This window comes from Idiotropiscis lumnitzeri, unplaced genomic scaffold (genome assembly GCF_059441095.1).
Source record: "Idiotropiscis lumnitzeri isolate Australia: NSW breed Sydney's pygmy pipehorse unplaced genomic scaffold, RoL_Ilum_1.0 HiC_scaffold_96, whole genome shotgun sequence".
Taxonomy (NCBI): Eukaryota; Metazoa; Chordata; class Actinopteri; order Syngnathiformes; family Syngnathidae; genus Idiotropiscis; species Idiotropiscis lumnitzeri.
The window spans coordinates 161,503-176,184 of NW_028283634.1; positions in this window are offsets into that span (position 1 = coordinate 161,503).

Sequence of the window (14,682 nt, forward strand, 5' to 3'; positions counted from 1 at the left end):
GGAGACTGACAACTTGGTGCAAGGACAACAGACTGCACCTTAACTCTGCTAAAACAAAGGAGATTGTCGTCGACTTCAGGAGGAACAAGACGCTGCCGCCCCCCCTCTGCATCGAAGGCGTGTGTGTGGAGAGGGTCCACACGTTCAAGTTCCTGGGAGTACAGATCTCTGATGACCTTTCTTGGAGTCACAACACCACAGCAGTGGTAAAGAAGGTCCGCCAACGTCTGCACTTCCTGAGAGTCCTCAGGAAATTCAACCTGGACAGGAAGCTGCTGCTGGCCTTCTACCACTCGTCCATCGAGAGCCTGCTGACGTACTGTGTCTCCACCTGGTACAGCGGCTGCACTGAGGCGGACAGAGTGAGGCTCCAGAGGACAGTCAAAACAGCGCAAAGGATTATTGGCTGCCCTCTCCCCTCGCTGTCGGACATCTACACCGCCCGGTGCCTCAGAAGGGCTCTCAACATCGTCAAAGACAATACCCACCCAAACTCACACCTGTTCGACCTGTTGCCCTCTGGCAGGCGCTACAGATGCATCAAATCAAGGACCAATAGACTGAGAAACAGTTTCTTTCCGAGAGCCATCTCCATACTGAACTCTCACACACACACGAGACCACCCTAACCTTGCAAAACAGCATTGTGATGTGTTTCTATATGCCCTATTCAGTACTGAATTCCATTGCACTGTCTTATTTATTTATCTAATTTATATATTGTCTGTATTATTGTTGTATTGCACTGGAGAGGGGAGCCCTCTAATCTCGTTGCACACTTGAGTACAATGACAATAAAGGGATTTCTATTTCTATTCTATTCTTTTTTTAACTTTTCTCGAGGGCCATGGCGAGCCATTTCAAAAAAGCTGCACAACTAACGTATAAAATATTGATAAATTTGCTCTGCCTGATGTGTGTGTAAAGTTTCACGAGTTGTCGTTCATATTTAGAACCTCATAATCAGCGTTGTTTTATTGCCGAACAGTGCAATGCCACTCCCACAACTTTTCACGAAAAAGGATGAATTTCGTATTGTGACATCCTCATGGCCGAAACAGTCATCCGAGCATATATGAGGGCGACCTTGTTGAGTTGCACGGAGAAAAACATCCAAGAAAATAACTTGTATTAGCTTTTACCAGTTGGTGGCGCTACTACTACGATGAAAAATAAGTTGGTAGATGTCTTCAGGGCTGAAGTATCCTCAAATGTGTACAACTTCGAGAAGATAGGATCATCTGAGTCATGTTGCCGGAGCTTTTGTTGCCACAAAGTACAATCGGATTTTTCAGCACCGTAATAGCCACGCCTTTTGCCAAAACGTCACAAAATTCGGCACAGAGTAAGATCATTGTCTTGAGTCTTTTCTGACTAATTTTCAGTCGGATTCGTCAAAAGGGCACCGTGCAGTACGTGAAAATTAAAATAAAAACAAATTTTTGATTCCACTTGGCGGCGCTGTGTGTATAACAAAATAATAACATTAAGATGTCTTCAGGTCGGGACGTTTTATTTACAGGTGAAGGTTTGGATTTTTAGGAGCATGTGCAGGGGCGTTATTAAGCATTCATTTATTTGTATTAGGTTCATTTTGTCTTCTTATTATTGATATTTGACTGATTCATTAAAAGCAGACAATTATGTTTTAGGTTAATTTTTTACCTGACATGTTTCGGCGAGTCTTTCGCCTTCTTCAGAGTGTCGCATGATGGTGTCTTGAGACCCGTCTTTATCAGCTGATGTTCCATGAGGGTGTGACTTACCTGTCAAAAAAATGAAAAATCAGAGCAGTAAAAGAACAAGCACAACATGAACATTACAAATCAGCAATCACTGACCACTGCAAAAGGGAAAACCACATCATGGACCGGGAGAAGGGCAAAGTCATCCGCACCGAAGAGAACAAACAACAGCGCTGGATCAGAGAGGCCATTAAGATCTGCAAGCGAGGCATAAAAACCATGAACAGAGACAAGGGAGCCTTCATCCTCTCTACCACCTGGAGCAGCATCTTGGCGGAGTGAACGGACAGCGGGGGGCGTGACTTGCCTTCATTCTTGTGACAGGTAAGTCACGCCCTCATGGAACATCATCTGATAAAGACGGGCCACAAGGCACCATCATGTGACACTCTGAAGAAGGCGAAAGACTTTCGTATTGTGACATCCTCAAGGCCTAAACACTCATCCGATCAAAAATAAGTTGGCAGCCGTCTTCAGGGCCTGAATATCCTCAAATGTGAAAAATTTCGAGAAGATGGATCATCTGAATCATTTTGCAGGAACTTTTGTTGCCACGGAGAATAATCAGACTCTGCGGCACCGTAATAGCCACGCCCTTTGAAGGAAAGTCACAAAAATAGGGAAAGAGTAAGATCAATGTCTTGAGTCTTTTCTAGCCAATTTTCAATCGGATTCGTTAAAAGGGCACCGTGCAGGACGTCAAAATGTAAAAAATGATATTGATTGGCGCAAGGTGTATAACAGAATATAAACATATAGATGTCTTCAGGTACCGACTCTTGATGTACATGTGAAGTTTTGGATTTTTAGCAGCATGTGCAAGAGAGTTATTAAGCATTTTGTCCATTGCGGCGAAGGAAATCTTAAGTGAAAACTTCGAAGCCCCGCCCCCGTCATATAGTATTTCGGAAACAAAAAATTTTAGCCCCAGTGTTTGTCCCAGGTCTTAAGATGCTACAGACAGAATTTTAAGGCAATCAGATGAAGCCTTTAGGATCAGGGTGCAAAAGAATGACCCCTGTAAACATGCAAAAAAGGGCAAAAGTCGGACTTTCAAAAATTCATAACTCACTTCCTTTTCATATTAGACGTTAAAATATCAAATTTTTCGCCATGCCCGATGAGACTGCCAAGTTTGGTGAATTTTTGTGCATGTTTCGGGGGTCAAAAATGCAATCGAACAATCGGAAAAATAATAATAATAATAATTTCTACAAAAACAACAGGGACTTCGCAGCGGTCGCTGCTCAGGCCCTAATAATAATAATAATAATAATAATAAAAGTATTAATATTTTCTACAAAAACAATAGGGACCTCGCAGCCGTCGCAGCTCGGGCCCTAATAACAATTTTTAGAAAAACAATAGGGACCTCGCAGCGGTCACTGCTCGGGCCCTAATAATAATAATAATAATAATTTCCACAAAAACAATGGGGACCTCGTAGCGGTCGCTGCTCGGGCCCTAATAATAATTTCTACATAAACAATAGGGACCTCGCCGCGGTCGCTGCTCGGGCCCCAATAATAATTTCTACACAAAGTCCATTGTGGTGACCCGCCCCTTTTAAGTAAATTCAAAATGGCCGACTTCCTGTAAAACCTAGCTCATTGCTCCAAGAGACTTTTTTTGTAGGTCTTGGTCTTATACATACAGTGAACCCTCGCTACTTCGCGGTTCACCTTTCGCGGGTTCAGTGCTTCGCGGGTATAAAAAATATTTGGGGGCATTGTAGTTTCGCCGAGCGGCACGACGGGCGCTGGAGCGGTTAGACGGCCGGCGTGCGCCGAAGAAGAGCGTGGGCGAAGAGGAGAGTGGACGAAGAAGAGCACGTTCTCCCGGACACGATCGGTGGCGACGTTTCGCGCGGTTCGGACCGTACCAGAGCTCCGGCCGGCGTGCGTGGCAGTTAAGCCGTAGAGGAGCACCTTCCCCGGGCACGGGCGGTGCCAAGCGGCCCCTAAGTTTAACCGAATGGAAGCTCCGGAGGAGGAGGGCATGCTCGCGTCACAGTAAGCCGAAGAGGAGCACCTTCCCCGGGCACGGGCGGTTCCAAGCGGCCCCTAAGTTTAACCAAATGGAAGCTCCGGAGGAGGAGGGCATGCTCGCGTCACAGTAAGCCGAAGAGGAGCACCTTCGCCGGGCACGGGCGGTTCCAAGCGGCCCCTAAGTTTAACCGAATGGAAGCTCCGGAGGAGGCGGGCATGCTCGCGTCACAGTAAGCCGAAGAGGAGCACCTTCCCCGGGCACGGGCGGTGCCAAGCGGCCCCTAAGTTTAACCGAATGGAAGCTCCGGGGGAGGAGGGCGGGCGTGTGTCACAGTTAAGCCGAATTGGAACACCTCTTCCGCCCGGGCACGAACGGAGCGCGAAGCTGTCAGTTATGAATGAATAAATGAATAAATAAATAAATAAATAAAGAATGCCACCTTTCATTTCACAGGGCACACCGGACGGCGTACCAGCAGGTAATAGTCGGAGTAATTAAATAAATACAAAAAGAATGGCTGGGGAATAAAAAAATAATACGTTTTAATAATAATTTGTTTTTTTTGTTATAACATGAATTTCACTCTCTCTCTCTCTCTGTATATATATATATATATATATCTATATATATATCTATATATATATATATTTATTATATATATTGTATTTTTTTTTAAGCATTTTTGAAGGTGCGCCGCTACTTCGCGGATTTTCAGTTTCCGCGGGTGGTCTCGGTCCCCATTAACCGCGACAACCGAGGGTTCACTGTACTCCATAAAATTTACAAAAAGCGAGGTGAAACACTCAACCAGGGCTGCTTTTTTGAACATTTCTCGAGGGCCATGGCGAGCCATTTAAAAAAAGCTGCACAACTAACGTATAAAATATTGATAAATTTGCTCTGCCTGATGTGTGTGTCAAGTTTCACGAGTTGTCCTTCATATTTAGAACCTCATAATCAGCGTTGTTTTATTGCCGGACAGTGCAATGCCACTCCCACAACTTTTCACGAAAAAGGATGAATTTCGTATTGTGACATCCTCATGGACGAAACAGTCCTCCGAGCATATATGAGGGCGACCTTGTTGAGTTGCACGGAGAAAAACATCCAAGAAAATAACTTGTATTAGCTTTTACCAGTTGGTGGCGCTACTACTACGATGAAAAATAAGTTGGTAGATGTCTTCAGGGTTGAAGTATCCTCAAATGTGTACAACTTCGAGAAGATAGGATCATCTCAGTCATGTTGCCGGAGCTTTTGTTGCCACAAAGTACAATCGGACTTTTCAGCACCGTAATAGCCACGCCTTTTGCCAAAACGTCACAAAACTCGGCAGAGAGTAAGATCATTGTCTTGAGTCTTTTCTGACTAATTTTCAGTCGGATTCGTCAAAAGGGCACCGTGCAGTACGTGAAAATTAAAATAAAAACAAATTTTTTATTCCACTTGGCGGCGCTGTGTGTATAACAAAATAATAACATTAAGATGTCTTCAGGTCGGGACATTTTATTTACAGGTGAAGGTTTGGATTTTTAGGAGCATGTGCAGGGGAGTTATTAAGCATTCATTTATTTGTATTAGGTTCATTTTGTCTTCTTATTATTGATATTTGACAGATTCATTAAAAGCAGACAATTATGTTTTAGGTAAATTTTTTACCTGACATGTTTCGGCGAGTCTTTCACCTTCTTCAGAGTGTCGCATGATGGTGTCTTGAGACCCGTCTTTATCAGCTGATGTTCCATGAGGGTGTGAATTACCTGTCAAAAAAATGAAAAATCATAGCAGTAAAAGAACAAGCACAACATGAACATTACAAATCAGCAATCACTGACCACTGCAAAAGGGAAAACCACATCATGGACCGGGAGAAGGGCAGGGTCATCCGCACCGAAGAGAACAAACAACAGCGCTGGATCAGAGAGGCCATTGAGATCTGCAAGCGAGGCATAAAAACCATGAACAGAGACAAGGGAGCCTTCATCCTCTCTACCACCTGGAGCAGCATCTTGGCGGAGTGAACGGACAGCGGGGGGCGTGACTTGCCTTCATTCTTGTGACAGGTAAGTCACGCCCTCATGGAACATCAGCTGATAAAGACGGGTCACAAGACACCATCATGTGACACTCTGAAGAAGGCGAAAGACTTTCGTATTGTGACATCCTCAAGGCCTAAACACTCATCCGAGCAAATATAAGGTAGATTTTGTTAACCTGCCCGGAGAAAAACATCAACGAAAATAATTTGTATTTGTTTTAACCAGTTGGTGGCGCTACCACTGCGATCAAAAATAAGTTGGCAGCCGTCTTCAGGGCCTGAATATCCTCAAATGTGAAAAATTTCGAGAAGATGGATCATCTGAATCATTTTGCAGGAACTTTTGTTGCCACGGAGAATAATCAGACTGTGCGGCACCGCAATAGCCACGCCCTTCGAAGGAAAGTCACAAAAATAGGGATAGAGTAAGATCAATGTCTTGAGTCTTTTCTAGCCAATTTTCAATCGGATTCGTTAAAAGGGCACCGTGCAGTACGTCAAAATGTAAAAAATGATATTGATTGGCGCAAGGTGTATAACAGAATATAAACATATAGATGTCTTCAGGTACCGACTCTTTATGTATATGTGAAGTTTTGGATTTTTAGCAGCATGTGCAGGAGAGTTATTAAGCATTTTGTCCATTGCGGCGAAGGAAATCTTAAGTGAAAACTTTGAAGCCCCGCCCCGTCATATAGTATTTCGGAAACAAAAGATTTTAGCCCCAGTGTTTGTCCCAGGTCTTAAGATGCTACAGACAGAATTTTAAGGCAATCAGATGAAGCCTTTAGGATCAGGGTGCAAAAGAATGACCCCTGTAAACATGCAAAAAAGGGCAAAAGTCGGACTTTCAAAAATTCATAACTCACTTCCTGTTCATATTAGACGTTAAAATATCAAATTTCTCGCCATGCCCGATGAGACTGCCAAGTTTGGTGAGTTTTTGTGCATGTTTCGGGGTCAAAAATGCGATCGTACAAATCGGAAAAATAATAATAATAATAATTTCTACAAAAACAACAGGGACTTCGCAGCGGTCGCTGCTCAGGCCCTAATAATAATAATAATAATAATAATAAAAGTAATAATATTTTCTACAAAAACAATAGGGACCTCGCAGCCGTCGCAGCTCGGGCCCTAATAACAATTTCTAGAAAAACAATAGGGACCTCGCAGCGGTCACTGCTCGGGCCCTAATAATAATAATAATAATAATTTCCACAAAAACAATGGGGACCTCGTAGCGGTCGCTGCTCGGGCCCTAATAATAATTTCTACATAAACAATAGGGACCTCGCCGCGGTCGCTGCTCGGGCCCCAATAATAATTTCTACACAAAGTCCATTGTGGTGACCCGCTCCTTTTAAGTAAATTCAAAATGGCCGACTTCCTGTAAAACCTAGCTCATTGCTCCAAGAGACTTTTTTGTAGGTCTTGGTCTTATACATACAGTGAACCCTCGCTACTTCGCGGTTCACCTTTCGCGGGTTCAGTGCTTCGCGGGTATAAAAAATATTCGGGGGCATTGTAGTTTCGCCGAGCGGCACGACGGGCGCTGGAGCGGTTAGACGGCCGGCGTGCGCCGAAGAAGAGCGTGGGCGAAGAGGAGAGTGGACGAAGAAGAGCACGTTCCCCCGGACACGATCGGTGGCGACGTTTCGCACGGTTCGGACCGTACCAGGGCTCCGGCCGGCGTGCGTGGCAGTTAAGCCGTAGAGGAGCACCGTCCCCGGGCACGGGCGGTGCCAAGCGGCCCCTAAGTTTAACCGAATGGAAGCTCCGGAGGAGGAGGGCATGCTCGCGTCACAGTAAGCCGAAGAGGAGCACCTTCCCCAGGCACGGGCGGTTCCAAGCGGCCCCTAAGTTTAACCAAATGGAAGCTCCGGAGGAGGAGGGCATGCTCGCGTCACAGTAAGCCGAAGAGGAGCACCTTCCCCGGGCACGGGCGGTTCCAAGCGGCCCCTAAGTTTAACCGAATGGAAGCTCCGGAGGAGGCGGGAATGCTCGCGTCACAGTAAGCCGAAGAGGAGCACCTTCCCCGGGCACGGGCGGTGCCAAGCGGCCCCTAAGTTTAACCGAATGGAAGCTCCGGGGGAGGAGGGCGGGCGTGTGTCACAGTTAAGCCGAATTGGAACACCTCTTCCGCCCGGACACGAACGGAGCGCGAAGCTGTCAGTTATGAATGAATAAATGAATAAATAAATAAATAATTAAAGAATGCCACCTTTCATTTCACAGGGAACACCGGACGGCGTACCAGCAGGTAAAAGTCGGAGTAATTAAATAAATACAAAAAGAATGGCTGGGGAATAAAAAAATAATACGTTTTAATAATAATTTGGTTTTTTTGTTATAACATGAATTTCACTCTCTCTCTCTCTCCCCGTATATATATATATATATATATATATTTATTATATATATTGTATTTTCTTTTAAGCATTTTTGAAGGTGCGCCGCTACTTCGCGGATTTTCAGTTTCCGCGGGTGGTCTCGGTCCCCATTAACCGCGATAACCGAGGGTTCACTGTACTCCATAAAATTTACAAAAAGCGAGGTGAAACACTCAACCAGGGCTGCTTTTTTGAACATTTCTCGAGCGCCATGGCGAGCCATTTCAAAAAAGCTGCACAACTAACGTATAAAATATTGATAAATTTGCTCTGCCTGATGTGTGTGTCAAGTTTCACGAGTTGTCGTTCATATTTAGAACCTCATAATCAGCGTTGTTTTATTGCCAAACAGTGCAATGCCACTCCCACAACTTTTCACGAAAAAGGATGAATTTCGTATTGTGACATCCTCATGGCCGAAACAGTCCTCCGAGCATATATGAGGGTGACCTTGTTGAGTTGCACGGAGAAAAACATCCAAGAAAATAACTTGTATTAGCTTTTACCAGTTGGTGGCGCTACTACTACGATGAAAAATAAGTTGGTAGATGTCTTCAGGGCTGAAGTATCCTCAAATGTGTACAACTTCGAGAAGATAGGATCATCTGAGTCATGTTGCCGGAGCTTTTGTTGCCACAAAGTACAATCGGACTTTTCAGCACCGTAATAGCCACGCCTTTTGCCAAAACGTCACAAAACTCTGAAAAAGCTGAGTGAGCCTCAAACCAGACATACACATTCACTGACAAATATCCTGTGACACCAGATATATTAGAAGTCTTGTCTAATCAGCACACGTCTATCTAACTGCAATTTTAACATCTCGAGACACGACAGGATGAGTACACGATACGCATACCTCCATTTCTGAGTCTGTAAAGCCTGGAGGAGGCTGCTTCGATGTTTTAGTAGCATCATAAATTTATTGAATTAATTATATTTGAGGTTGGATTAGATTTTTACACATTTTAAGCCTTAGCCACCCAAAACAAAACATAAGCTCATGAATGAAATAAAACTAATTAATTTCGCCCATGCCAATTAATCTTCTGTAGACACGTGTTGTGACCAGTGTTGTTTTTGGCAGGCATTTTAGATTTTGTCCAAGTCATTTGGACAAAGTGCTGATTTGTTTACATCACATTTAGTCATCCCAATTCGTTATAGTTTTAGTCCAGTTTTAGTCAACGAAAACTAAAAAAAGGGTTTTAGTCCAGTTTTAATCGACGGAAACGCAAAAAAAGTTTTACCCTAGTTTTCGTCAATTTATTCACAAAGGTTTTAGTCCAAGCGGCACGGTGGCCCAACTGGTTAGCAGGATGGCCTCACAATATTGAGGTCGTAGGTACGATTCTGGCTCCGGCCTTCCTGCGTGGGTTTCCTCTGGGTAATTCGGTTTCCTCCCATATTCTTAAAACATGCATGGCAAGTTGCTTGGACACTCTAATTGCCCCTAGGCATGAGTGTGAGCGTGGATGGTTGTTCGTCTATGTATGCCCTGCGATTGGCTGGACACCAATTCAAGGGTGTACCTCGCCTACTGCCGAAGACAGCTGGGATCGGCTCCAACACCCCCCGCGACCCTAGTGAGGAGAAGCGGTACAGATAACGGATGGATGGATGGATGGGTTTAAGTCCATTTGAGTTAAAACAAGGCATTCAAGGTTTCCACCCAATAACAAAGACTTTTGGATGGACTACAAAGGATTCTTCATTACAAACAGAAAAAAGTGGCAACAGTGGAATCAATGCTCACTGCTCCAAAATAAGCAGAGAAGCAAAACATTTTGTTGGGCAACTGTTGTGGCTTTATTTCACTAAAAGCAACATAAAATAATTTATGAACCACATGCTAACAATTTTGTCTCGTCAACGAAAAAAATTCATGTACATCACGTCATGTTTTCGTCATAAAAGAACCTCGTTTAGCTTGTCATCGTCATTAAAAAAGGGGCGTTAACGAAGTATTTTCGTCATAGTCATCAGTGACGAAAACAACACTGGTTGTGACTGATATTTCAGTCCCAGGTTGTCTCCTGAACACCACCAATTGGGCAAGGGGGCGCAGGAAAGCCTGGGGTCTTCTATTTTTACAGTATAGAAAGGCTAAATATCAAATTGAAACAGTGTTTTATATCATGAATATACAGGGTTGGTGCTGGTTCTGGTAGGGAAACCACAACATAAAGATGTCCTTAATTAGTCCCACAATGGGGATATTTGCAATATGGCATATGATGGCCTAACAGGGCCACCGCCCAGAAAAAAGTAACGCAGAACTTTGTAATACTGTCACTCCCTGACCAGTTCGTTGTTCCTGAAGAGCCAAACTTTGACTCAGACCCACAAATTTGAATTACAGATAGTGGACAATGGAGAACTCCCCCAGTCAGTCAGCATGTTCAACTTCCATAGAAACCTCAACATACATTTATTAGATTGCCAAACTAATTGGAAACTACATCACCAGAACACCACAAGTGGGCTCTGTTATTGTACTTAAAGATGCATCTTACAAACCTGTGTTCTCCAAGGCCAGCTGGTCCATAGTCTTAAGTTATTTCTTCGCCAACATCAATGTCTCGGAGCGCAAACAGACAGAGGTGTGGTCTGTCCTCTGTTGTCTTCTTCTTCATTTTACAGTTGGGGTGCATGTGGTCATCATTAACCAGTCTTCCCAGACTGCCATCTTCTTGAGCGGCATCAACACTTAAAATAGATTTAAAAAAAAAAAAAAACAATTATTCAATCAATGTCAGAAATTAATCTTTGAGACAATCTTGTGTACACAAAACATAAAAATAGGAAATCCACAATTTTTAAATCTTCTAAATCAAATCATACAAGAAATTTCTATTGGAATCAGACCCTATTAACAGCTTGTCTTTGAGACTTCATGGTCTATATTTTCATTTGTACAGATTCAACGCATGAATAAAAGTAATTACCGTATTTTCGCAGTCATAAGCAAACAAAGCGCCCTGTCAGTCGATGCGTCCATTAAATGGACAAAGTACCACTCACGTCCATCAGCCCTTGTCATCAACGAGCTGTTGGAAGTGCATGTTAGCACACCCTGCTGGGCAAAGAGTGAGTTGTCCATGCTTACAATCGACCGTGACAAATACACCATCTGACTATAATGTTTGGGTGATGGTGTTGGAAAAAGCTGGACAAAGGGCAGCTGTCCACAATGTTTTAGTCTGTCTTATCATTTATGTTATTGCAAGCAAGAAACGTCCCAGGTTTAGGCAACAGACAAAAAGTCCAAAGCATAACAGCACATCTCTTTAAACAGCCATGCAAATCTCTCTAAACAGCTATGGGATTGTGGGTCTCTGCTCCCAGAATGCATTGCTTGAATTAGCTAAGGCTGAGTGGCTTTTGTATTATTTTCATTTTTTTTGGGTATATTGATGGCATGAGAGATACATGTTTGTGTTAATCTTATTTCTATGTTTCATTGTTTGCTTGTATGATGAGTTTTTTATTTTTTGTGTGTGGTGAGCAGCCAAGTCCCTCCCCTGACGTTGCTTTGTAGGCTATTGCCAATGCACCTAATATTGGCCTGAGCCATTGTCAGCTATTGTCAATAGAGACTTGGCGTCTGCTGCAACAATGGGGTGATTGCTCATGTTATTGGGGCATAGTAGGCTGCTATCGGCTGTGTCAGTGTGGGCAGCTCTGCCAAGTTCATGCTATGCTAACAGCAGCTGTGCTATCGTCTTGTCAGGCGGTGCGTCCAGTATATGTTACAAAGACAGAAATAGCGGCCTCAACAGGTGTTGCGCCCTTTGACACGGCGCGTCTTTTGGGTGCGAAAATACGGTATACATTTTTGCTTAGAGAATGATTTTTCCCCTAACACTTATGGGATGAGTATGTGTTTATTTTTTTAAATAAAAACAAAAATAAGATAACATCTCAATCTTTGCCTCACCTCCAAGTTTTTTCTTGCCGGCGGAAGTCAAACAAAAAGACAGTGCCTCTTCCATCCATCTTCCTGCGTTGAGATTTATCAGAATCTATCAATTTTCCTCTGTACTCCATAATAAAGAATAAAGTCGTCTTTCCTGAAAGGGGCCTTGGTAAATACTCCTCGACCTAGTTAACAGGGAAATCAAGATAGCTTCGTCATATTTTTAAGCACACAAATAAGGAGTCATCATATTCATTTGGGCCACTATACTAATGTAGGGTGGTTTGAAACATTGCTTCTTGTGAGGGATAGAGCAGAGCCCTTCTTTATGATTTTAAAGGAACAGACCAGCCAAAATTCATTTTCCAGCATTGCATTAGCCAGTATGTATTAGGACTGAAAGTACAAATGTCAATGGCACCTGGTTACGTAAAAAAAAAACTTTAAGATTATTTAGTTTCATAACAATGACATACACTGTATACACAGTCATATTGGATCGCGTCACGTGATCTCTGTGACGTATAACGTGCTTTACACTAGACTATCAATATCGGACTTGTTCACCGGTCTATTGTGGTATAAAAATGCCGGAGGGCGTCATCAAGTACAGCCTTAATTTAGATAGAACTCCTACCATCAGGTTTCACGCTCACTGAAATAACTTGAAACTGACAAAAGAAAAGGTCAAGACACTCTTAATGTAAAATAACCACTTAAAAAACGATGTCAGCTTGGTTATCAGAAAACAATAATATATCTTAGCAAAAGCGTTAACATCATACCTTTAAATGAGTTTATATACTTCGCTTCTAACTCTGCAGTCTTGTCCAGACCCTTGACTGCATGTTCAATAGTATCCTGCTTTGGGGACTTCCTGCATCTCAGGGAAGGCATTGTTTATTCTATAAAGAAAAAAGACAGTTTTGTGTTGAGAATTATTAATACTATAGGCTAAATGGAGTTTTAACAATATCAGTGTAAGAAAAATAAATTATAAATTAAAAAAATATCAATCCCTCCATCCCAATTAACGATTTCAACCATAATAGTTTATATTGAAGTTTAAACAACAGACAGACAGATTTATGCAGTGTGACTACAAAAATCTTACCAAAATTGCATTCACAGTAACCTTTGCTTTAAGAATCATGTAATTAACCAGTGAACATCGTGTCTTACACAAAAATTAATGACAGAAATTATCATGGTACTTGCATTCTGTTGTTCTATAACAAAAGTGCAAGCTGTTAGCTCCGCAAAGCTAACGCAACAAGCTAGCGTCCCTCGTGCTCACATTCAATGCAAACCTGACCACCGGATGAAAATACGCGTCGGTTTAGTTCTTTAAATGAGTAAAAGCACCATGACGTTTTATAATTATTCAATGCTTAACTGGAGCTCGTCAATTATGTCGATGTAGGAGCACATGTTTGCTAGGCCAGTGTTGTAGGCCCACATCCATGGTGCTACTTTGTATAGTGTTTTCCACACAACTATCTCTAACCATGAACAAATGCACTCGAGGCATGTTTTGAATAAAAACAAACGAAAAACACTTACCTCTCCGTTTCAACAGCAGTTCGAACTTCGAAGTGGTGATATTCTCCAGCGTTAAGCACCTGCTCGAACTGCGAATAGGTCAAATTCAACAGCGTCTTTTTTCTGTCTTAATAAGGACGCGATGAGAGGAGGAGCGCTTGCCTTTTCGTCAGCACGCCCCGCGCGGGTGGTGCTGCTTTATCACTCTCTATCTGTGCCCGCCCGCCGGCATGTCGATAGAAAAATAATATTCCTTCAAACATTACTTTCATCTTCTTAACGTTTTGTAGTGAATTTAACAGGTTCACCACTTTTTTCAAATACACCAATGGAAAACAGGTCTTAATTGAGGAAACATACAAAGAGCGTCTCACAAACACCTTATGATGAGCAATGTAATTTGATCACGTTTTTTGTCACTGCCTGGACGTCGGTTCACTGGCCTGGTGGCAGTGGCTTGTAGACACTGTCACTGAGTGGGAACGGATCTCAAGGTGGGTCAAACTAACCCAAGCAGTGGATCGGTCCGTTTTTTAAATTTATTAATTTTTTTATTTTATGTATTTATTTATTATTTAATACAAGGGCTTCGGCTCACTACCAGTGGGCGGGACCAAAGAATTTGGGTTTCCTTTGAGCTAGGAGGCAGTCAAAGGCAGTCCAATCCCCGGCAACATAAAGCGCCTAGCTCTGGGGACATGGAATGTCATTTCTCTGGTAGGGAATGAACCCGAGCTGGTGTGTGACTAGACCAGTGGTTCTCAATTATTTCCTGTCATGCCCCCCCTACCAAGAAGAAAACAATTCGCACCCCCCCCACCACAATTTTTTTTTACATTTCGTACTAATGTACATGTTCTTTGCATATTAATGTTAGATTGTCAATAAAATATCTTACCTTAACAAAGCTAAATTGATAAAAAAAAATATCATTTTGAGAACGACTATTGTGAGGATCTCGAAACTCAGTACTCTGTGGTGCTAATATTGATGAGATGATAAATATGTTGAAGCCACAGAACAAAAAGATTAGATATTGTTTGGAAATTAATGACG